Source organism: Homalodisca vitripennis, chromosome 2 (genome assembly GCF_021130785.1).
Source record: "Homalodisca vitripennis isolate AUS2020 chromosome 2, UT_GWSS_2.1, whole genome shotgun sequence".
Taxonomy (NCBI): domain Eukaryota; kingdom Metazoa; phylum Arthropoda; class Insecta; order Hemiptera; family Cicadellidae; genus Homalodisca; species Homalodisca vitripennis.
Window position 1 is genome coordinate 61,875,735 of NC_060208.1, and position 26,526 is coordinate 61,902,260.

The 26,526-nt window shown below is 31.7% G+C and overlaps 1 protein-coding gene across 2 annotated transcripts in view; it reads left to right on the plus strand.

The window, feature by feature from the left end:
- The first annotated feature begins 16,503 nt into the window (after nt 1-16,503).
- LOC124354043 (protein tweety) overlaps nt 16,504-26,526 on the plus strand; it is a 178,124-nt gene continuing 168,101 nt past the window's right edge. The window contains exon 1 of one of the 2 annotated variants that reach the window (XM_046804202.1): nt 16,504-16,625. The gene's annotated coding sequence lies outside the window, so the exon portion shown is untranslated. The remainder of the gene's footprint in view (nt 16,626-26,526) is intronic. The other variant, XM_046804205.1, reaches the window with a different exon arrangement.

The window sequence follows — 26,526 nt, forward strand, 5'->3', positions numbered from 1 at the left end:
CAAGGTTTGTTTATTTCATACAACTTTCAGTGGGTTAATTTCAAATTATTTTCATTGATAAACACTACTATTAAAATTCAAACTCTTCTAGGAAAAATTGTTTTAGAAGCCTTCTCTCTGTATAGGTTCTTTATGATGCTCAATTAGCAAAACTGTTTAAGTTAATATTTGTTCGGTATTAACCAATTGGGGATCAAGTACTTAGTGTTTTGTTTTTGAAAGAACCATTCCAAAACATTGTATTTTGTTAAAATTATAAATAATTTTAAATTCTAGACATTTCTGTTTTCAGTATAAAACACTTTATAGAGTACAGTCAGAATAAATTGTTAATCCAAGAGAAGGTTTTGGAAGTATGTATAAAAGCACAAGTATGTAATAATTCGTCATTTTAATTCAGGCTCAGAAAAAGGTAAGTAAAACATGTATTTTTCACATAAAATTTAATGTTGGTTTAAATTAACTCATTATAGTCCAGAACAAAAACGTTATATTCAAAAATTTCACACCTCCATTTTTGCATTTTATGCCCCAAAACTGCATAAGCCTAATTAACAAATGTGTTTCTTTAAGTTTTTAACAGAGAAGTACTTAGATTTTTTAACAGCAGAAGTATTAATAATCCATTTCTTATGGGATTATTATATATGTAATTTTTTTATATGTAATCGATACTTTGAAAAATGTTTGAGACAGTAAAATGGTTGATTACACAAAGTTTAGAAATGCTATAATGTATAGATTTAATTCATATTAGGTATGAGCTTGTTACATCATCCTCTCCTCTAGAAAAGATATGTCATAAAATTTAAGTAATACCACATCTTGAAACTACAATGTTACATTTGTGTGATAAGACACATAATCTAGTTTAACGTTAGAAATTCCCTTTTTCTTTGAAGAATTTCCCAAAATATTATTGCATGATATAATTTAAGTAAGTTAAATAAAAATAACAATATTTAGATTTGAATCTAAAACTAATTAACATTTTTTCAGAGACACAAGGCAGTAAGACTTCAGTGTTTTACTTTTGAATTTTGAATTTATATTCACAAATTATTCATGAGTCATCTGAATGAAAGAAGCCTCTTGGATGATCTCTGACAATGGAATCCCATTCTCCACTCTTGACTGTTAGCTGACTCTGGTATGGGCAGCTTGTGCTCTGAGTTTGTCTATGCTGCCGTTTGGTTATAAGGCATACTCTTGTATGACTTATAAAAAATACAAGCAGTATACAATTTACACCTAGGACTACACACAAGATAATAAAATGATCATTCATACTCACACTAACAATGACAGGTTTATTTACATCAGGACATTGTAACAATGAATTGGGCTCTTTGAATGGTCATCAAACTAAATTCTTTTTCTTGTATATTTTAGTCTAGCAGGTTCCCTCTTCTTCCTGGCTGGTCTTTCATTGTTTCTTCTTTGTGGGCTGTGATTTCCTTGGACAGGCTGTAATCCACTCGGTCCAGCTTGTTTTACCGCTTGCCTTGGTATTATGGTTGTTAGACCTTCAACCTCCCTCCCTGTTCACATTTACTTTGACGTTCTGAAAACTACATTTAACTCTGGTACAATCTACTTTGAGATCAGCTTTAAAACATTCACTGCTAATGTCTACAATCTGAGACACACCAAACTTACAGCGGGTGCTTCCGATTGGAAACCTACCATTGTTTACTACATACGCTACAAATTTCCAGCATCTCAGATGAGTTGCAATATTTTTTTTGGCAGTGAATGTGTTAAGAGGTGTTTGCATCTTCTTCCCATAAACCATTTCAAAAAGTGTGTATACTGTAGACTTGTGCTCTTGGCTGTTATATGCTGTGTTGATCATGTGTAACAGTTTGTCCCAGTTTGACGGGTTTTCGTTCATAAAGTCGTTCAGCATTTTTGGGGATGGTTTGGTGTACTCTCTCCATCCGTCCGTTACTCAAAGGATGGTAAGCTGTTGTGTGTAATTTCTTTATTTTCAATTCCTCTAAGGCTAAACAAATTTGCATATCTATGAAATACGTGTCTGATCTTTTCTTTTTCTTCTGGTTTCAAACGCTTTATCTTTTCTTCCGAATTGTGTTGATCCTATTTTTATCTGCCAAACTCTGTTTTTTTATAAGATTGTTTAAATTTACAGAGCAGTGTTTTTTTTACAGTACTAAATCTTTTAGACTTGTATTAACTACTTTCATCCAACAAATTAAATTTCTTATTTAATTTAGACTTCTAGCTACATTCCATGAAACGTTATAACTGCTGGTTCTGTAATTACAACTTTGTTCTCAATTATTTTTTTGTTGTTGTCTCACACGTTTCCCCAATTTCAAATTTTCATTTGACACAATTCTTCTGTATGGAAGAATATAAGACCTTAGAGCTCTGGCCCTGAATTACGTGATCATACATCAAAATATAGTGCAATGATTATATTGATGCAATTTTCAGAAATCATGCCAATCTTCCATAGATTACAATAAGACCAATAGATAGGACATCGGGTGCTCGCAGGTGAAGCCACTGCGGAGCGGCTAATACTCAACAATATGGCGGCGCGGGCTTGAGTCACCCTACTGAGGAGCGTCGCCTTGCATTCCCGCTCTTCACTTCGCCCTTGTCGAGCTTACTGTAGTGACATGCTATACACTTACCGCTTACTGACGCGTGTGCTTCCGGCGTGTTAATAAACATCTTGTTGTTTACTCTTGTTTATGTTGTGGATCGTGTTGTTTTCACAAACACACAATGCCTATGTCATGTGTTGCGATATTGTAGAATACATATTGCTGGATATGTTGTAAGCTTAAAACTGAAAGTGTTTGTTGTGAGTGCGTGGAACTTTTGGTAGGCAACGTTTCGTGTTCTCAAAGTTTCGTTAAATGTAAAAATAGGGGGGGTTTAGTGCAACCGTCAGAGGCTGTAGAATAGCTCTGTTTAATTGCCCTGTCTGTTGTTAAGTTTAATTTGAACAAAGGAGACATCACTTCAATCAAAAATTTAACTGAAAAGATGACGTCATCTGTAATGAAGAAATGTATAGGAATGGATTTGTTTCCAGGGGACCATTTCCTTGACGATGGCCCCGAACAAAGCCATTTTGTACTTCTTATAAAGGCAATAGCTAAGAAATATTTTAAGTTGAGACTACACAATTTTTCAAAGAAATTCAATGAATCAATACACAAAACCAAACTTAGAAATTATCTCTTGAAAACAGTAACGTTCATGGGGCAATAGTTGGTTCATTGAATTTTAAACTGTTCAAGTTTTTCAATTGTATGGTAATGGTAATGGTCACCTAAAAGCAAATCTATTTCTATATTTTCTTTCTTTTTAGCGCAATTTTAATTGAAAAAGGTCAATAAACTAACATTTATAATATATGACTTAAAACTTCCTCCTCTTCTCAACTGAGTATTACAGATTAGTTACAATTAACTGAGTTGTAAAGTTGAAACTATATTTTATTGTACATTTAAGTAATTTTCCATACTTTATTATAATTAATCTATAAATCTTACTTATTGCCTTACTAATTGTATAATAAATGTTTACAGACTTAACAAAATATTTTATTAAACCTTTATAAACTTTGTTATAATATGTAAACATAAACTTTAGATATTGTGTTTTGGGATATTTTGAGCTGAAGGATTATAAGGTTTAAAGTCATGTTTCCCTCATCTAATAATTTACCCGCATATACAAACTTTGCTCATATTATAGTATATATGCAAAAAATAAATAGAAAATAAACTCTTAGTGTTGTACTTGTTTAGAGTATTGACTCAGATTGAATTCCTTCATTAATTACATAACTTATGTTATTTTATTTGAAGTAATTACTGTAAACAAGTACAAATAAAGCGTGTTCTACTCACTTTTTATAATATGCTATAATGTACGATACGAGGAAACAGATGGCCCGGCACGGACCGCACGGAGCGTTGAGCTCCAAGCGGTGCGGCACTCGTAAACTGTCTCACAAACAATAACTTTCTGGCCAAATCATAAGAGCTAATTAAAAAAGAAAATATGTTCTGAAAACTTCAACTATTCAACAACATTTTCCACCGTTTTTAAACTTGCCTGACCAAAAAACGGCAAAAGTAGCAGGCGACTAACTTTTTTATGTCAAGTTTTAAAATGTAAACATAATTCTCGACTTTATTTAATTATTTAAATTGCAAAACTAAATTTTTTGAACACTTGAATGATACCAAAGGCATCCATAGCTTATTGACTTCACTCATACAAAGTTTCAAAGTATTTTCTTTATTCTAAGTAGGGTAGATCACGAGTTGATTGAAACGGGAGAACTGAATTTTTACACTAATCGGAGCGTAGTTTTGAGTTTCTATCCCACGAAAACATGGCGGACCTGGCTTCACCTGCCCCAATGTTGGCAAGATAGGCATAGCCCATCTATTTGGTCTTATTGTAATCTATGCAATCTTCCCATTAGTAACAATTTATTAGTATTCTCATAATTTCAAACACACCTTTGTACCATCATTTCTAAACTTAATATTTTGCAGTGGTGTTTATAACATCAACTTTAGAAATCATTTGAACTCATAGAACTCAATGACTACTGTGTGGAGCCATAATATATTCAGAATATTAGATTTTACATAAGTATTAAAAGTAAAAATATACTGTTTTTATTTAAAAACAAAATATATTACATAACTTATAATACCCAATATGAAGTACAAGCTTGTATCTCAATATGTAATTTACTTTAATTAATCAAGTTCACTTTTTTTAAACTGAGCGAAGAAATATAAACACAATAGTTTATTTAACCCTTTATGCTCGAAAGGCCAGAAGCACTGGCCACACCAAGGTGCAGACAGCTCGCATTAGTATTACCGTAGTTTGTCCTCGCAACTTATATGGCCAATACATATGGCTGTGCTACTTTCATTGACAGCTCGGCGGCCATATTTGTTGTTTGCCCTTAATCGGAATTATTTTCCAATTTCCCTCGTGTTATTTGCATTGTAATTTAAAATGTTTAAAGAAGAAATGAAAAATAATTTAAAATTTTTTAAATAATACAAAGATAAACACACATTTTGGAAATTTAACTCTTATACGTATATTGTTAACAAAGATATGTAAATAAAATGTTATAAAGTATGCCTTTACAGTTGTGTTATACTCAGATATGAACTGTTTGACATTTTTCTCAGTTATTACATTTTTTTACGAAATAAAACTAAAAATGCATACCTATGTGTACTCAAGAATAGTTAGCACACCTCTTCTAGTACAATTTTCTATAACTTCAGTGTAGGCACACTACGTGCCAATTATCTTATTTGCACAGTCAATGTTTAGAGAAGAATTATAAGCTAATTAAAAATGTATTGCTTTACTTAAAAATTACTTTAAATAAACATGCTCGATAGGTATCAGCACTCACCATTCATTAGAAAACAAAGAGAATATTAGAAAATAATAGTGGCCAGTGGTACTGGCCTTACAAGCTATGGATGTATTATATCTTTGTCAGTACTGCTGGACATACAAGCTGAGATAACATTACGGCAAAAATTAATCCGCGTTTTCAACAAAATGGCAGTGGCCAGTAGAGTCATATGAGCTCCAGGAACAAATTATAAATACTGCCTTCGAGTGCATAATGGTTAAGACCTATCACTCTAAATCAATGACAGCTCTTTTCCTCCTAAGCACATCATCCCTATAACTGCAATATTATTGTCAGGCAAGTCTCCTACTTATGAACGTACATGTCAGTTCTGTGTTTCCTAGCTTTATAGTTTTCTTTACTTTATGGTAGGTGTGCATTACAGCTCCTGTGACACACATCTGTCAGCATGATAGGTCCTTGAGGGACCTTCTCTATCATCGAGATTGGTGCCCTAAATCAATTATGCCCCATTAACATTCCCCAATCAGCTTGTAGTCATCGTTGTTTTTTGCTTAATGGTGTGTGCAATTTTTGGTTTTTTCTTCGCCTGTCCAAACTTTATTTTATTTATGTTCAGATACTTCCATAAGAGACACTGAACTTTGCAAGGAGCATATGTGGAGTTTGCCTTTGATCTGCATTCTAATTCTCTGTGCCCTTTTCTACAGCAATACTCACATTTCTCTTTCTGCCTGTCTGTAGGGTACCTACCTCAACAGTCGCTACATGTCCTATTTTTCCACAGTTGTAGAATTTTACTGTATGTTGTTTCAATTGACTTTCTTTAGTTTTTCTTCAAATGGAATTGGTTTTTTATAAGTTAATCACGTTCATCACTGCTTCTCTAAAATTCTTTGGAAATTGGATCCTTGTTAATCTGCCAATCTCTTCATAGAGTCCTCTGACAAAGGCTTTCATGGTTCTCTGGTCAGCTTTTTGCTTTAACTTTCTTCCTTGTTATTGGTGGTTCTCTGTGTTTTATTGCTGATTCTCTTGACTCTCTCTCCTTTATTTTGTCTGATATTAGCTAACTGGTCAAAATAATAATGATTTGGTAGACTATATCCAAACCTTTCTTTTTGGGCAAGTTTACTTCCTTCAACTTTAATGGTGTTTATGCATTTTTCATCTCATTTAGAAAATTGTAAGGCATTAACAGTTAATTTTAATTTTACAATTTGTAATTTTTGTGTTTCGTCCTAATTACTTAGTTCTCCTAAGCCTTCAATCTGTCGAAGAATGGCATGAGTACATTGGCTCTCTCTCTCTCTCCATTGTAAGGAGTTATACTAGACACTAGCTCCACAATAGATGGTGCCATCTCTGTCCTGTTTTGTATAAACCTCTTCGCCATGGTTTTGTTCAGGCTGTCTTTTAATGACCTGACTTTGGATGAAATAGAGTCAAAAACTTTTTGGAACTCAATGGTTTTTACCTTCTAACGTTACAGTGGAACTCATGATCGGTGATTTTCAAATGTGTTGTTTATGTGGCATTTAATACACTAGTTGTCAAAAATATAATGTAATGAAATAGATTCAACAAAATTTTACGAAGTTACATTCAGACTATTCGACTAAATCTGTCACTCAAGGTAGCAAAATCAACATTTTTTTTATAAAAATCTAATTTTCCAATAATCAGTATATACAACCAATAAATAAATTTAGCAATCAATTGATATTGTATTCAACAATATGTATATTTTACACTAGGCGGTATATGTATGCTATTTTAAAGTAAACATTTAAAACATTCCAATACCATATGACTTAATTTCTATTAGTTTCCTCCAATCTCAAGATATTATGTTTATTTAAAACTGACTAAGACATTTCAAAGTAATATTATACAACCTCAATCTTTCTTATCAACAGAAATGAATTATTTAAATTCCACAAAATAACTTTACCAAAGCTAGGTTATATTTGCTTCAAGAGCTCGTTTCTGTTTCTAAAGTTCAACAATATTTATCTGGAAACTTTGACGTCTATTATTGACTACTGTTTAGTTATCTTTTGTTCTGATTTTAAAATTAGAAATAGGTGCTCTGGAAGTGATGACCTAATATTGAAGTACAAATTTGTACTCTCTGTTAGAATAATTCAATTTAATTTACTTAGAGTTACTTAATAAATAAAAGAATAATAAATTGTGTCATCATTTAATACTGTATTCACTAACTCATCACAGCACATTTATACTCTCTTATTTCTTTGTTTTAATTATTACCAATTATTCTATGTTTAGTTTTTAATGTTACAGTAAATGCTTCTCCTTTCTATTCAATTTAATTTCTAAATGTGAACAAAGATTTACCAAATATCACTGCTATGGTTGCCAGAGGCTGTAGACAGTTGAAGGTTGTCTGTCACCTGCTTCATTCCACTCACTTTGCAATATCCACTCAAAGCTTGTCATTTTGCAATGTAGGCTGCTCTGCTTCTGTCTCCCACCTGGCTGGTAACGTGTTGGTAAAGACGGGAGATGACAACATGGCGTCATTTCTCAGCATGGCGTCTTCACATGTAGTTCTCTTCATCAAATTTAATCCTTTTCTGTTAGCACGTTTTCTTCCAAATTTTCACAGAACCCAACTTGAAAACATGTTTTATTCCTGTTAAAACACTGTTTTGTATGGTTTGAATATTGCACTGTTTATTTGGTCACTGACATTTTGGTATCAGGAAATCAATCAACTATACTATCAAACTTGCACGGTCCCACCACTGCCACCAAATTTGTAAAGCGTCAAAAAAAATAGTTTAAAAATTTTAGATACCACTGCCACCACCACATCATTCCAGAAAGAATAAATTTATAACACCAAAGGTTGAGCTTGGAAAACACTGTTTATTCTACTAGTTAGAATTAGGAAGTATTACAACTCTGCACGTTTTAAAATAGGTGAACACTTCTGATTAGAAGATGATATTTAAATACAGAATTGAGAAAATTAATATAGGCCTTCAGAGAATCACATGTCACCAAGTCTGAGGCTTGATCTAGACTGCATTCCAGCACACGCAGGTGTGCTGACTGCATTGTCAGCAGTCTTCTGCTGTCCTACTCATTTTCTATCAGCACTACTTTAGGTAAAATAATTATTACGTTTTTTGTCAAATTTTTGATACAAAAATGTTGAAATATTCATAAAACCAATAAAGCCTAGTTTCAGTATAAATTATAAGTAAGTTTAATTTAATGATCAGCATTACTTAAGGCCACAATTCATATTAGTTACGGGTGGTTACAACAGAAGCAGTGAGATATGCTTACTTAAGTAAACTATAACAAGCAAAGTAACAGTTTACTTTTGGAATAAAGCAGTATTCAGTGGATAAAAGAGACATAACAGATTGAATCAAAGGAAAAGGGAAGAGTTTGAAGGAAGAATACTAACAGCTGATAAGTGTTTGGTAAGTAAACCATATTCACAAATGGTAAGATGTGGGGATTTGCTTTGAGATTGGTCTGTGTTGTTTTATGAGTGCTGGTTGGATTTTGAGTGCTGGTTTCAAGGTATTCTCCCAAAAATTGGAAACTGTTTAATCTATTCTTTTGGTAACATTTGAAACATTTTATATCAGTGTCTAAATTTCGTATGAGATTATCAAATTTTAAAGATATAATATACGGTAAAGAGATGCAAGAAAAAATAGTAAAGATGTATTATATAAAATAGTCCATTTTTTATTAGTGGTAGGGGTTTACAAAAACAGGCTTATTAACATTTCTTAATATAACACACACTCTCAAAGATTTCTCCAAATTTATATTATTTATAGCTTAATGGTTTTAAATTGAGTAACTAATGAAACTGACCAAGAAAATATACAAAACCAGTATAAGTCAGCTTCACTTGCTCGCCAGCAAAATCATCTGGTAGCTCTGCTGCGGGATACTAAAATTTTAAAAGCAATAATCTCATGCATTGTAGCAAAATTTACTACAGGCCTATTGATACAATCTTTATTTTCCCTTCAATTTATTTAATAAGCTCCCCCGTACTTTAAAAGCTGTGCCAATAAAAAAGTATTCCACTGAAGAATTTATGGACTGTAAGGAATTTGAGTATATTTTGTATACATTAGCAAACAGTTAATTGTTAATCTTGAATGTTTTTCCACATAAGTACATTTACTGAGTAGTCAAGTATTTATGACTGCACAGTTTTGACGTTAAGTGGTAGAGAGGAGCTTATAGTCCTACCTTTGCCTCTAATCAACATATTTTCAATTTCATTTCACAGTACTTTGTGTTATTGATGAGACATATTTATTGTCTAATGGTCAATAAGTTTTAACATTTTTATTTTTCATAAAATCAAATTATATGTATCAGAAGAAGCCTGGATGTCAAATTCAATTAAAATAATTAGCGCATTAATGTTAATTATATCGTATTTGTTTGCCTAACTTTAGGTGGCTCTACCTTTCAGAGGATACATTTCTAGACACATATCCACATGACAATATTTTGATCCTAAATATGTCCCGAAATTTCCTAATTCCAATTCTGGAACAAAATAACATTCTCGTTCATGAAAAATTAAATTTACAGGGATTCATTTGCAGAAAGGATACATTGTATCCACAATATACCAGATACTGTACACTACCTCCACCAGTTAGCTGAGTCAGGTAAATCAAGGTTTCTGTTGTTTCTTTTTTCAAAGTTCACTCAAATAGTCCAAATAAATGCATGTCCTCCTAGTCTGAGATTCTAGAGATAATTGGTATTTTATGAGCACATTATTTAGTTTTTTTTTTTTTTTTGTTATGAAACTGATTGTGGAATTCCTCCTAAGTAAGAAATTTATCATCAGCTGCATTAACTTTAGTAGAGGTCTAAACAGGAGGGTATGAAAACACCAAATGATAAATTTTTAAGCCTTTATTCTCTTGTATCAAACCATGAAACACATACCAGTATCAGCTATGAAGATAGGGATACCAGAATTCACCATTGTGCACTAAATGCAGTACTTGCTATACATCTTAATTGATGCTGGTTTAACTTTGATTTATGTGTCTTGATGGTTTGTTATATTAATGTGTATACCTAAAAAATATAACCCATAACATTTAGCATTTTATATTTTAACCTTTATGATACTCTCCCAATTTGACCCCATCAAATCTAGTGTGGCTGATGATTCAATAACTGATTTAGAGTAAATTTACTGTGACAAGATATGGCCCACATTGAGGTTCTCAGCGAATAGCCAACAATACAAAAACTGAATAAATGGCAGCTCTGAATGTGAGCCATATCTTGTCACAGTAAATCTGCTCTAAATCAGTGATTTATTATTTGATTTAAATAATTTTAGTGTCATTAGATTTTTATTCTCTAAAATATGTTATTATTGGAATTCTTGAAAAAAATGCTAGCTTGTAAGATATTCAAAGCTTTAATGGTCACTGTTTTGAAAATTCTAAAGATAAGTTAATGCTATTCTTTTCAGTAAATGGCCTTGTTATCATAAACATTTGAGGTAAATTTGGTATAATTTAATTTATTACTTTTTAAGATATTAATTTTTTTATAAAAAATACATACGGGTAGACAGATTGGAAACAGGTAAGCGTCGGAAACGCATGTTCATATGGTGCAATAATATATTTGTCTTGATCTGAGCAATAATGTGGTATACCTTTGTCTAGAGAGTTACAGGACAATCTGTATAAATAAATTAAATATAGATTTTGAACTTAAGTTGTTGCATTAATGCAGTGCTACATGTTACTAGTGATGAGCACTAAAATTGAGAAGGTTTAATTAAAGTGACTAAAGTATTGATATTTAAAACACTAACCTTATATAACGTGATTTTTTATTATTTTGTGTTGTCCGAGCAAAGTATTTACTATTGTGATTGTGTATGATGAATAAACTGAATTTTGTATTCTTGTTTCAGTTTCGCTGATTATCAGAGGTAGAAGTGGAAGAACCCCAGAGTTCACAGACACCAATGCTGACTTAGTCTAACCCTCACTAACTGAATAAAAATTGTTGTGCCCTGCAAATAATCTCAACAACATTGTATTGTTCTTCAACCCCAAATTAATTCTATACTGGACAAGGCCACAATATAATGTTGTATAAATACCAAATAACATGTATCTATATACTAATTATTAGCAAACATCAACTATATACCAATTTAATATAACAAACCTAATTTATTTCTGGTTGTATTTTATACTAATTAAATGGAATATGAGATCAAAATAATACAAGTTTATGAATATTAACAAACAATAATACACTTTAAACAACAATGTTATTAAAATCTTAACCAACATAACAATTAAATTAAGTATCCCTAACATAATGAAGAATTTTGTATAATTTGGTTACTCTTTTTTAATGCAATATCAGTTAAATAAATAGCTTTAACATCTAAAGTAAAAGAATACTACTGTATGTTTAGTTTTTTTTATCTCAAATGATCAGAATAATTTAGAGCTATGGTTTCTCACCTTAATTTTATCATAAATTTCTCCTTAGCAAAATAATTTGAAAATAATGTTCTAATTTTGGAAATAAAAGTTTATGTATTTAGATTTTGTATTTCTAATTTGAAAAGTAAAGAAGGAGACAATATTAGGTGGTAGACAAAATGACTGAAGAAGACTTACTCATAACAAGAGAAAATAGGTTGGAATAAATTTAACAAAGGGATACGTAAGCAGAAAAAAAAACCTAATATCATATCAGCCTAAGCTTATACGAGTGATATTAATTATACAATAACTTTTTTAGTTTGTCCTTTTTAAGACAAAACAATTCTTTTCATATTTAACAGATAAAGTAACTTTATTAAATAGTTGCAATTAGTTATTAGTAGATTCGTTATAAATTAATTGTTGTACTAAAACAGTTTTCTCTCAAACATTTTTAAACTTAGATGTTTTTATTAGTTCCATTTGAAAGTTAATAAGTCCACCCTTCCCATTTGCCCTTGACTGAACAATTTTAAAATGGACTTTTAAGGGATATCCCCTACTATAATTCTTATACACTGTCCAACAAGCTGAGTCCTCGTATATAAAATAATAATAAATAAATAATACTAACAAAAATTATATACATCAATCTTGTATCCACCATTTCAATATTACTCACAAGTTAAAAAAGTCTTGGTTTTGTTCCCATGATTTCAGTGTAATTCCACATAATATCAAAATGAACTCCTTTTCAAAATATTTGATTAATATTAATATTTGTACAGATATGTATAAAGCACTTCTTTTATTATTTATTTAGTCTGTAAATAATAATTTTTGTATGATATTTTATTGTACAAAATTGACCAAAAATGTCATTCATTGAGTTTATAGATATTTGAAGCATTGAACATTTTAAAACAAAAGATTCTTTTAAAATATTTACATACTAGACTTAGATCAAGAATATCAATAAAAATCAGAGCATCTTTATGAAATCAATCACCGTTAGATCAATTTGAAATCAATTTCTTTAATCTGCTTATTGCATCTACCCTGTAGGAAATTTGACATTTTTGTGTATTTACTGATCATGGTCCACAAAGTTAAATATACCTATAGCCCACTATTTAATTAACTGTATTTAATACGAGGTGATAAAATTTTAAAGAAAAGTATTTATAACAACTTTACTTCAAAATATAATCAAAATAGCTCTCTAAAACATTTGTTTGCAGTTATAGTGATTTTACCAAAGACCAAGTTAACATAATAATTTAATTTCTAAGTTTTTCAATGATCTTTTAAAACTTGCATGTCTCACAACATCTGGATTCTTGCACGCACTTTTATTCTGAGAGTCTTTACTCTGCACTCTTTCCCTGATTGCTGATTACTTCATACCCTCTCAATCATGATGCTATTCAGCCAACCTCCATCCTTAACCTTGAAAATGATGCCTTCAGATCACCCTTCTCTTCCTTTCAGTGGTAAATAAATTTTTATCTATTAACTTACTCACTTCCTATTTTAATATGGCTGCATTTCTGCTATCTCTTTTCTTCTTGAACCATTGTTTAGTTGATAGATTTTTTTGAGTTAATAGAATTGATTTCCAGTAACTTCACCCCATCTTATACTGCTTCACAATTCTAGAAGTTATACAAGAAGTCAAAGGTTAACAACACTCTCTCATGAACTCATCTCATTGTAATATATCCGGAACCTCATGGTCTATAATAGAGGCAATATTACAAATTCGCATCTGATTGGCAGTAAGGTATATCTATCAAACCTGAAGTCAGTCATTAATGGTTACTGAGGAAACACTTTCATGAACACACCATCTCACCTCAGCAATATGTTAGGGACCTTGACATCTCCAAAATGATCGGAAATTCTAACCTGACTGACAGTGAAGTATCCCTACAAAACCAGTCAGTGACAAATAATGAGTACCATTCTCTCATGAACACTCCATCTCATTATTTGCAATATATTTGGAACCTCGAGGCATCTAACTGAGTTACAATCAAAATCTGTGCCCAATAAGTAAAATATCCCTATGGATATATTTGATTTTGGAATAAGTTAACAGGAAGTCAACTGGAACAAATCAACTCGTGAAGTTACTGACAGTGAGAAGAGATATCCATTACCTAATCCAATCTTGTATCACTATATGAGATCCATAATAAGGTAATAGCCACCAAGAGTATCTTAATAAAAATATTTTACAAACAGATTAGATATATCCTTAGTTATCTTGAAGTCAATGTGAAAATATTTCCATTTCCTAATCCAAGTCTATATCACTACATCACATCCATAAATAAAGCAATAGCCACCAAGAACATTTTACTGACACACTAAATCATAAAGTAGACTAACGTATACAGTGCCTAATCCAAGCCTACTGTATATGACTATATCAGGTCCATAAATAAATTAATAGCTACCGGTACCAAGAACATTTTACTGACGGACTAAAGTATAAAGTAATAATCGGAAAATTTTTACTGACAGCTTAAGTTGTCTTGAATTCAGTGTGAAAAAAATATTCCCATTATCTCAGTGATAATCATTTATTACTGATAAATATTACATGGCAATTTGGCATACACTGTCACATTGAAAACACATTATTGTACAATTCAATGATAAGAGCAATGCATTCCTCTAGTTTGTCCAAACTTCTAAAAGAAGCAATACATTAAATTAATAAAAATATAATTCAAACAAACAAATTAATTAATTATAAACACCCTTTACAACATTGATATAAGAATTTTCTAAGATTAACAATAATGGTTTAATTCGTCAATAATCACAAAAAAATCATCCACTTCATAAAATTGTTGTTCCAAGAGGGAAAGGCCAATTTGTCTTTTGAATATATATATATATATATATATATATATATATATATATATATTATATATATATATATATAGGCAATGGTCTTAAACTGAGGCTCTTCCAAGCCTCTGTTATTCTCAATAATAAAGCGTCTTTTGTTTTGAAATCTTTTGTGTTATCGGGCGATCTTCAAAAGGGTAAGTTTTCGCTTATGTTATAGCCATTTTTGTAGAGCATAAAGTAATGATAATGCTCTCAGACGGTTGTCAAACATGAAATTTTTATTATTATTAGCATTTAACATATTCTGGGTGGGGAAGGAGGTGCTCTGTTCCCCAGCTAGACAGAGAAGCATGGAAAAGTTTTAGTGGTAATTCCCCCCCTCCATTAGGTCATTCTAGATACGCCTATAATCTTTAGGTATGGATGACAACTGTCATAATGTAAGTATTATTGATGTTGATTTAAAAAAATTTTCAATAACAATATCTATATCCATACAATTACAATCCATACAACCTAACCTCATTACAAAATTATATCTAGGCCTAGGTATATACAAGTATATTGTTTCTTGAGGTAACATAGCAAACTCCAATTTTGCATTGGAAATATAATAAATTTGAATTAGAAGTGCAAAACCTGAAATAAGATTTAATCACAATTTTGCTTAACCTCTGGTTATCTTAATCACGAATACTGAAAAATGGATACATGATGCATATATGACTAATTTAATTTTAAAAATAACATAGGACCCTATCATATTACATCAAAAGTTCTTTCACTAAGAAAGCTATGAACTTTGACTTTTGAGTACATCTAAATTGGTATAGAATACTTCAAGTGTTGCTGAAGTCATGGAAGCTATTCAATCAAATACATGGAATGTTGGATAGAAATTGCGGATGAAGCCGCGGGTGTGTGCTGCTATTACATGTTGCTTTCTCTAAAGGTGTACAATGTAAATTGAAAATAATAAACAGCTGTACTTCTATCGGTACAAAACCTATGTATAAACCAAACTCTCATAAAATCGGTAGCTGAACATTCCATGATTCCATTTTATTAAAGTAGATACAAGACTGTGTTCCTATTTCACTGCTGCTTATTTGTGTAGTATTGCTATTATACTAAACAGTACAGAAAAAGTGGGGTACTAGAAAATTAGGCTGCTACGTAATGAGTTACCTGTTATAAAATAATGTAAAAAACTACTTATCCACATTTAGTCATATACACTCATCACACTTCTTAGCATTAATGATCTAGAATAGCAACTATTAAGAAATCATTATGCCAAATTAATTGTTTTTATGCTAACTTAAAACTGTAAACTGTACATTCGTAGTAGTGTTAAAAATTCATGAAATACAAAAAAGGGACTGTTACTAAATGGCTATAAAAACTGTATTTAATATTGGGAGTTAAACTGTATTATTAAAGTGGTAGTCAATAATTTCAAATGCAATCAAACTTGTTTGTTTTTATAATATTTCCCGCCGTCATTGATCTGTCAAGAAGTTTGGCATTTGTTCACCACGCGCTAGTAGTGCATATTAGCCAGTGCAGCCACTACACCAAGCTATTTCAATTAGTTTTTTATAGACTGCAAACTCTTTATATTTTATTTGAGAAGATGTATTAGTTGTACGTTGTACTTATATGATATTTTCAATGTTAAGTAAGAATATCTAATCGGACACAACAATTAATGGACTCGATGATAATGGAATATTTTCAATCTTGTTTCGTTGGGTAACCTGTCAGTCAGTCTAAGATGGTAGTAGTGTGTTCGTGTGGAGGTCGGGGAAGTGTGTTATTTCCGTGTATATAGTTATTGCTGGATTTAAATCTTGGTGAGTAAGTATAATTTATATTTTATTAGTGACGAAACGTATCGCATACTCGCCTCTATTAATTTAACTCATATTATAAGATTTTATTAATATTCTTTGCAGTCGTCAATAATGATGTCTGCAGATTGCCTACCGCCGGGCGTGCCCTGCTAGGATCTACTCTAAATATGTGTGTATTAAATTATATGTTACAATTTATGAATGAGTTATAACTTTTACTAAATGCATTATTACCTATTGATTGATTATTCTGATGTTAGGATCATCTTTGGTGATTTTAGGTTAATGATAATATAATGCTGAGATCCTGTCAAGGTAGAAAGAGTTTAGTAACAACTTGCAAGCATCCCCGGCTTCGGGATATCAGAATCAGAAATACTTCATCTGTCAAAAATCGAATAGCTGTGTAATGTTACTGGAAAATATATTTTATACAATTAACCACCCAATTATGTATTTCTGAAATGAATGAAAACGTTTCTTAAAGTTACAAAACAGATTATTTTTAATAAAATCCAAAGTTAATTGATTTTTACTTCCAGAATGGACATGCATATCTGACTGCTTACATACAGACTGATTAAGTTAGTTGTGATAAAAATATGTCTTGGTTGTTCATGAAATGTTAAATAGTATATATGTATTGCTAGTTATCCAGTTACTTAATTTGCTAACTCATGGCTGATAATGAATTAACATAATGGTTAAAAGATGTATACTTTTTATTGAGTTTCAAATGTTTTTACTAGATCTGAGAGATAAACTAAAAAAATTCTTCTGGGATGAAACAATTTTTTGAAGTAGATGCATTAAAAAAATAGGTATTTATTTACAATACCGTGACCATGAAAAATGGACTTTTTTTCATGGGTTGGGCATTTATAGCCAAGTATTATTATCACAGGTGCATATAAACTGGGGGGAAAGTATATTATTGTATTATATTGATGCCTTTCGGGCATTATTGCGTTAAGGATAGAAAATAACCGACAAAATTTTGTCGAACAACACGGAGGGTTAAGGAATCAGGGGCATCACGTGATCTGGGATTCGACTTTTGGAAGCTCGAGTTAATTTTTTTTCTAAAAGAGCAAGCAGTGTGCAGCACTGCGCAGCGGGCAGGCATCGTTGAAAGGATTAACGTACTAGATTTCAGTAAAATTGCCAGATGTACTGTCAAAAACAGAGTTTTCAGAGGATTTCAAAAAAATCGTAACTCCTTTGATTTTCGTTGCCGACGAATTTTTTCTTCACTATTGTTTTCAGGAAAAATTGTAGTTTTCAGGAAAAAAAAAATGAACATACCTTTCCATGGTCACGTTATTGTAAATTGATACCAAAAAATATTCTATATTATGTTTATAAGTAATTTCATAACAGCTCTACCCCTATTAATTGTTTAAATTCTATATTACTGGTATAAAATTTATATCTAGCTTACACTAGAAAAATAACTGCACACTTTTATACCATGTTATAAAGTAGGCCTACTGTTTGTCATAATTACTACTTCATTCAAAAACCAAAAAGGGGGGATTTTGAGGGTAACTAAAAAATTTTAAAACATTTCAACACATTGAGTGACCCTAATTTTGAAAGTCCGCAAATTAATGTCATTAAAAGAAAACTAACAATGTAAACTAGAGGGGTCTATCTTAATAAAGTACAAAATTGCAGCCAATTGAAAGTTTTAGAAATCAGAATTAACTACTACTTATAAGCTAGGCATAAGTAACCTTTTGGAGCAGCAAAAAATTATAAATTTTAAGCCTCACTCAGTGACTTCTCATTTTTAAGGTATTTTATTCTTTTATAAAGGGCAAATTTTTGTTGTAACTCATACACTTTAATGCTACAAATGAAGAAAAAAAAAAACGAATAACAATTTTCTAACATTATTATGAATTTTTGAAGCAGGCAGGCTGTCATTACTTACCAGCATAATGTTTCACGTACAAAATGTTCAAAGTACTTCACCTCAGCTGCTTGGTAATGCGCCAGTGTGGTGTAAACATGACACAACTTGGTGTAATGTTTGTTGAGGAATCCCTTGTATTTCCTTTACAATTTGATTTTTTTGATAATCGTTATCTTATGGTTTCGATTTGTACACTCTGTCTTTGTCATAACCCTTTGTGAAATAGTCAAATGGTGACAAGTCCAGTGGTCTTGGCAGGCCACTCAATAAACCCACATCTATGTTTCCATTGATTTCAGAAAACATTATCTAAGTAGTGGTGAACTTGCTATGCAGTGAAGGCGCTCCATCTTATTGGAACCAAACTTGTTCAAAATTACCTCTGGATGCTTAGATTGCTGGAATAAATCTGTTGTTGGAGTATATTTAAGTACACATCACCAGTAAGGTTCACTTCAATGAAGAATGGTCCAATAACTTATCCTCCCATCACACCTAGCCAAACTATTAATTTTAATTAATAGTTAATTTTTTTGGGATGTTAAGTGTGGTGTTCTTGCACCCAGTAAGTATGGACATCATTTAAAAAAACTAATTGTATCTATTAACCTCCCTGTTAAGCATGAAGGTTGCTTTGTCACTAAATACAATATCATTTGTTAAGTGTCTGGTTATCTATTTCACCCCAATATTCATCTTCGTTCAGGTCATGTACAAAATTAATTTTGTATGCCTTGTATTGATTTTCATGTAAAATCTTCCAAATGGATCCCTGAGAAATATCCACTTCTCTTCACAAAGTAGTCATTAACACATGCAAGTTTTCAATAATAGACGACAATACTTCCAGAAAATGATCCTCTTGCTGATCTCGGTCTTCCAGATTTAGGCCGATTCTTAACTGAGCAATTTTCTTCAAAGCGTTTTATTTTTTTTAACAACAGCATATTTTGATATTGTGTTTCTATCTGAAAATGTTTCATTAAATAAATATCTCACTTGATTGTATGATAGAATTCTATCACCATAACCACACATCACTAACAATGTAATACATTCCTGTTTGCTTAACTCCATGATGAAGGTAAAGAGCAATGTGACTCAAATCAGTACGGCAAGACACTGTTGGTATTGAAGCTAATAAGACTGATTAAACTAGTTTAAAACAACTGATTACGCTGGACAAAATCCATAACGTGTGGAATGTAGTTCTCCTGCAGTTAGCAATTCCCAATAATTCTTCTAACTTTTGTTATTTGCTAGGTCTGATATTTAAATCCATTCTTTGCTTTTATTTTTTTTCCGTTTTAATAAATAAATTGATTACATAACTTACACAACGTAACTAACTTGACAATTGATGTTAGTAGATAGTAGTTTAGTTACATAGGGTTAATAGCTAACATATGGGCTCTAGATAATTATCCATTTCTAGACATAACTACATTAATTAACTTTATATCCTTTGATAACGCAAATATAACTTATATGAAGTACAAAATGTTATTGGGCAAGGACTGGTTGTATTACATATAAGTATTAGTCTACATTTGCTGTGGTTAAGTTTTTCATATATTGTCTAATAGTAAAAGTGGTTTGGTTCATCAGATGTGAAAACTATGTTTTTAAAAATAAAGTTCTATTTTGTGCTTATATATTGAAAAGTATATCATCTTAGATGGCTAAAGACACGTGGCGAGTCTTTTGATTATTGACTGAGTTTTAGTGAAACCTATTACTTAAAAGGCTATACAAATTTCATTTCTGTCTGTCTGTCCACACAATATCACGAAAATGAAATTACTTATATACTTGAAATTATGCATAAAGCTTCTTTCTGTATAAGCAACACTGAATTCATTGATGATGCATGCATTTCACTCTGAGCTATTTGGCTGTTATCATATATTTTTATATTGGTCTTATGAAGAATCATAATGGTAAAGAAAAGTAGCAGAATAAATTAAATTTTAAACAGAATTAAAACAATAGTATTACATTTAAACATGTTTCATTTTTATTCATAGAATAAAAAAGAGTAGAACGAAATGTTGAAAGTTGGTGACATTTGATCTTAGCGCAGCCTGATGTAATATCCTATCTAGCTCACCAAAACTTGTATTCTTTGATCACTACTATGAAATCTTAAAATTTTATGAACAAAAAGATGAATGCATCATGTGGCAAGATATCACAAGAAAAATTTCATATGTAGACTTTAAATTTTGCATGATTATGCATGATGAAAGATCTATACAGAATAATGATTTTTAATTGTAAAAGTATGTATTATACTGTGTATGAACTTATGTATATGACTTAAGCTCATTTTACTTTCGTGTAATACCAATTTTACAAATAACTGTCCTTATTAACTAAAATAAATTGTCATTAAATCATTGTAACAAAGAAAAATAAAAAACAAATTCCTTTGCCTCCCCCACTCAGGATAGGAAATAGGCTATAAGAGTACCAATCGCCTATGGTACAGCCATCGATTATAGAGAACTGGGAGTTGTCGATCCAGTTGCCGATCAGACGTAACGGTTGAACTCGGGTAATGATACCAAATTATAGGTTGCCTTGGTATCTAGTCTTCCGTTACAGAGCTAATTCATTGGTTGACTGAGCCTCTTGAGTTTCATTCTAGAAAGTAGTTTTACTCTAATTTGATTTATTTTTATGAAAGTCAATGGCTTTGGAATGAATGATATTACCACCACCTCTAAATTAGCTCATGTTCAGGCATAACGTTCAGATTTATTTGTTTTTTTTTTATCAACTTTACTGCTTATTTTCAATAGATTATGAATATCAAAACTTCAGATATAATGGTTAATCTTTTTTTTCCCAAAAATATGTTTGGTTATCTTTCAAAATGTATATCACCTAAATAAAATTAAAGTGCTGAAATTTATTAGACCTACTTGAATTCCAGATGGGTGTGAAAAACTGGGCTAAGTGTTTCCATACTTAGCCCAGTTTTTTTTAGCCATATTGATATCTGATTCATAAAATTTATTGAAAGTGTAATTTAAATTTTAAAATATAACATGTATCATGTAACAATTATGTATTCTTTCAGAAACCAGCAGTGGTTCATTCTAATAACTTTATCTTTAACATATTGTGAATGTAGAATATTTCTAAGTAATGCATCTGCAGAATGTGTTACTCTATGTTTATTTGCACATTCTTTAAAATTAGTTCTCTATGGTGGCTTGTAGAGATATAGAGCCAAATTAAGACACAACAATTTTCTATTTTCACATTGACATCTATATTTTTTCATTGATATACTGCCAGATATTCTTGGACATTTCTCTTAGGAGACTTTTTAGAATTCCATTATATTAAAAACAAAATAAAGAAGTATCCTAATTATTTTTAACCAATGTTTGATTTAATACTTATAAATGCTGTAAACATGTTGTTTATGAATTTTGGAAGAGTGCTGTATAAAATGCTGAAAAATAAAAAGAGTTAAAAATATGAGGGACCTTACTTTTGTTCCAGAGGAGGAGTCTAAATTAAAATTCTTGCAAAGCACAAAATTCTTATTTCTACTTGTTAGTAATATAATATTTGTTAATAATTATCTTAATTAACTACAATACATTTAGTGATCAGAAAATGCATTTATTACCTTTATTTCAATATAATATTCTACTGTTGGTTACCACTGTTTGATAGACGTTTGCTTAAAGTTCGAGTTGATAAGAAACAACAGAAGTGAAGGTGGTATTGAGGTTATGTTTGGCAAAGAGAAGGTTAAACTGATAAGTGAGGAGATAAACAATCAGGATGTGCGCTATTGTCTTCATCCTCTCAGTTCTGCTGTTGTCTGTTCTATGTTTACGTGTCAGAAGCCAAACCTGATCACATTTCCGATTACACTATTTGTATGGTCTTTAGCCACCCAAAAATATGATTTTATTTGCCAGACTAGAAGTTGTGGATTAGATCAAAGCTTGGCTCTGACTCTTGGATGTATTTCTTTGTATAAACAGTAGTGGTGTTATTGTGTGTTTAAAGGTTCTGTGGAGATGTAGGACGTTATATAAAAACCTTAAGTTTGCACTCTCTTCGCATGATTACTTTAAAATGTTTGGCAAGGGATATTTCAAGTAAAATACAACAACGTAGCGTGAATCTCTCAGATATAAAAGTAAATAAAGTACATATTTCAATCTCGTGAATACAAATTGATTCAGTTGTGAAGAATACAAATTGTTTGTTTGGTCTTTGGTCTATCTGTTTTAGTGCAACATCTCCGCAGATAAACACAACCGATGAGTAATGTAAAATGTGTTGCAATGTACCCTGTATACACGATTGAAAATATTGCCCAATGTTTGTGTTAACAGACAATGCCTGAAAAGATATAACCCCAACATGGAGGTTTGAAATTATGTTTTGGACGATTCATCAGTTGACACACTAGAGAATGCTGTGTAAACTGAAACATCATAGATAAATACATATAATAAAGTACGTTGGTGTGTACAACCGACAGTTTGTGTAGGTACTGGTACACCATATTATTTTTGCGAAGATTGGGAAGACACTTTATTTATTTTTACTCTATGTAAAAGTTCAAAAACAGGATTTTAAATTCATAAATGTTAAAATGTATTGGTATTTGTAAAATTATGGTAAAAGCAACATATTGTGGCGATAAACGGACAATTTTAATTACGTTAACTGTGATGCGTATTCAGTTGTTAGGCCCGGTTGTTTTAGTCAATTTTAAATTGAAAATCTAACTTTCAGGAATTAAAGAAGTTGTTTAAAACTGAAGTAGGTACCATGATTGTTTGTAATTGTGAATTAGAAACATAGGTCTTGTTCATTTGTACGGATTAGAAATTTATCTAATACTTTCAACTATTTATATATTCGTGAATAAGTAACAAATAGCTGTATACACTATTAAAATGTATGAAGACAAATTGAATACTAATAGTAGCTGAAAATAGCATTCCACTGTGGAAGAAGGTTTTGCTCTTGTCCAGCTACAGGAAGAGAGTTCGATGACGGGACGGAAGGACAAAGGAGACGATTGAGATACCGGTCTGTCAAGAGAGAAGACGAGGGTCCCAGATATACCGTCCTCAGACAGATGGACAAATATGTCCGTCTGACACATGTTGAAATGTTGAAGGGAGCTTCGAGGACTCGGTGTAGTTAAGATATCGGTTTTAAGTAGGCCGGTACTCGGCGTCGTCAAGGTCGTGTTACATCCAATCCCGGTTTTTATACTTTCCGATTAATTTGGTTCCGATGTACAGACACGTATAATCTGCATTAGTAGGTGGGTGAATAATTCTCTATTAGGCGAGATTTTGTAAACTAAACGTTCTACCATGTAAAAATGTTGGAAAACGTGATAGTTGTCAGATATTAATAGTTCATTTTGTTGCACCGTCACAGGTTATCAAATTGAGTAAGAATTTTGACATGTGCAACGTTCACTGATTTTAATTAATTTTTAAGTCAGTGACATTTTAATTTATTACACTTAACGTTTTTAAGGGACGGTATTTTGTTCTAGAAGCTGGACTTCAGCCTTTCGGCAGAATTAAAACCGGAATCTGCATGGTTTGTATATAAATCTGAATGATTTTTCATGACCCCTACGCAACGGTTAAATAGAGTTATTACTTGCATTCATTAAGAATAAGGTTTTAACCAGTTAGAAGTCTACAAATCACTTACCACGCGTTCGTACTTCATTCTGTCCGTCACAAAATACTGCATATCAAGTGTGTGTGTGTGTGTGTGTGTGTGTATGCGTTTCAAATTGGCCAACTTTGTCAGCCATTATCTTTGAGTGTCCTTATCAAATTGGATTGATGCTCTCGGCAGAGATGAGTCAATTGGTCTGGACTCTCACACTAAGTTTGTCGTGTATAGGCTTAGGATTCTGTTGGTAATCGAGTTTTCAGTTTGTACATGTTGTACAGTTTGTTGTTTGATTTTTAGCCCTGTAATAACGTCAAACCTTTAAAATTTGTACGCCCGTATTTTTGGTCATAGAATCGTTGTATATGTCTTATTTTAAACGCTTTTCAGAATTTTTGAAGGAGTATGTACTTATTGATTTCGACAATGAACTAACTACATATAGTTCGAGGACTTTAGCTGCGCGCGTGACCTTGACACGCCTTGTGATAGGCGGGAGGGGTGGCGGGGTAGCGTTATGCGCTGCGTCCCGAAAACATTTCCTGTGACTCATGGATAAAACCCTCCTTTCAGGAATCGTATTGGCCCAAATAACCCACCACACTCGCTAAAATCAGTCTGTTTTGTGACAGTGCTGATTGTGGTGGAATTTAATAATAAGATAATACCAAATAATAGCAATAATAGGACTTATCCTTGTGTTTCCGTTGTTATAGTGTTGTTTAACGTATTTTTGAAAATAACGTATTTTTCAATACTAATCTACAAATCGAAATCGTTAGTTTAAAGTCGTTAAAGCGATTGTTGCGCCTTCATCCCAGCGGCTGGCACGTAAACGCCACACAGATAGCGTTTACTTGTTGAAAGGGTAGTATTAGGGCCCTACGAGCACAGCTAAATTCCTCCAACTGTACAAGTTTTGAAATTAAAAAAAAAAAAAAAAAAAAAAAAAAAAAAAAAAAAAAAAAAAAAAAAATTAAACACAAAAAAGCGTTTGGATGTGTATTAATTTTATTTTTAATGGGAGACACAAGTTTCCGTGATTTATAATTGATAATAAGGACGTAGAAGTGTCAGGGTTAATATCATTCTTATGGAGCTAAAATGAATATTAGCTATAAACTAACTTTTAAAATATTGTTATGACCTCTGCAGAGTGGAGATGTTGGTCAATGTCAAGTACATTCATTCATCCTCCCCGATTTTTTAATTACAGTAATTAGTGTATTCTGGAATATAAATATTGATATATGGGTTTAAGGTTTTTTGAGGCCGATATTGTAGTGTTCTTCCAAAGTGTTAATTGTTAGCCTCGATAATAGGATTTTGGACATTTGCCAAAGTTATATGTTACAAAATGTATAACGGTGACAAATTAAAAAAAATCCTATTATCCTTTCACGCCTTCCATCGTCAATAATAATAAACTTAAGACAAGAAACCCCTGGATAAGTTAGGAAATAGTTAGAAATGTGTAAGATTTTGCACAATAATTGAAGTTTGAATGAAATAGGGCTTTCATTTATTATTACTTGGAATGGGACAGTCACAAGTTCTGTATAGCTCCTTGATCTTTTGTCGAGAATAAATTCGGGAAGATTAAATTACAATTTCCTAAAACTTTTTTTTTCATTATTATATTTTTATTGCTTTGTGTAAAAAAGCCATGAGGGTTTTGAGGTAAAGTGAATTTATTTTGTTGTAGTTTTGCTCATTAATACTTATGTATGTGTTAATGAGATAAACAGCTGCTTGGAAACCTTGCGTACTCGTGGAACCCCTTTGTATTGTGAGGGTCGCAGTCTCGTACATCTGTGTTTATGCGGGGATCGCTATTTGTATGCCGTCTCGACAGCTGAGCTTCCTCTTCTGACACTTCCGGGATTGAGCCGCAATCGCTGCGCACGCGCGTGCGTCTGTGACGGCTGTGAATCATCTGTACAGGGTTTGCTGCACAACACTTGCGCCTCCAGATGTGTCCTGGAGAATCGGGCCGCTTCTCCTGTTGTAGAATATTCTTTAAGTTTGTCTTGTCAGACTTACCTTGAGTACTTATCAGTATATCTATGAACACGCCAAATTGCTAAACACTTAAATGAAAGGCAGTGTTATACTTCGCAGTGTCAAACCGTTGTTGGCGTACCTGCAAGCTATATATTAATTTAAAAAAGACATGAGTAACAGAATGTTCTCTGCTTTACCACTTTGGTTACTGATTTCTTTACACAAATTGACACAATCATTGTTTTATCAAATTTTAAACCGTATAAATAAACAAAAACTCTAAACAAAACATTT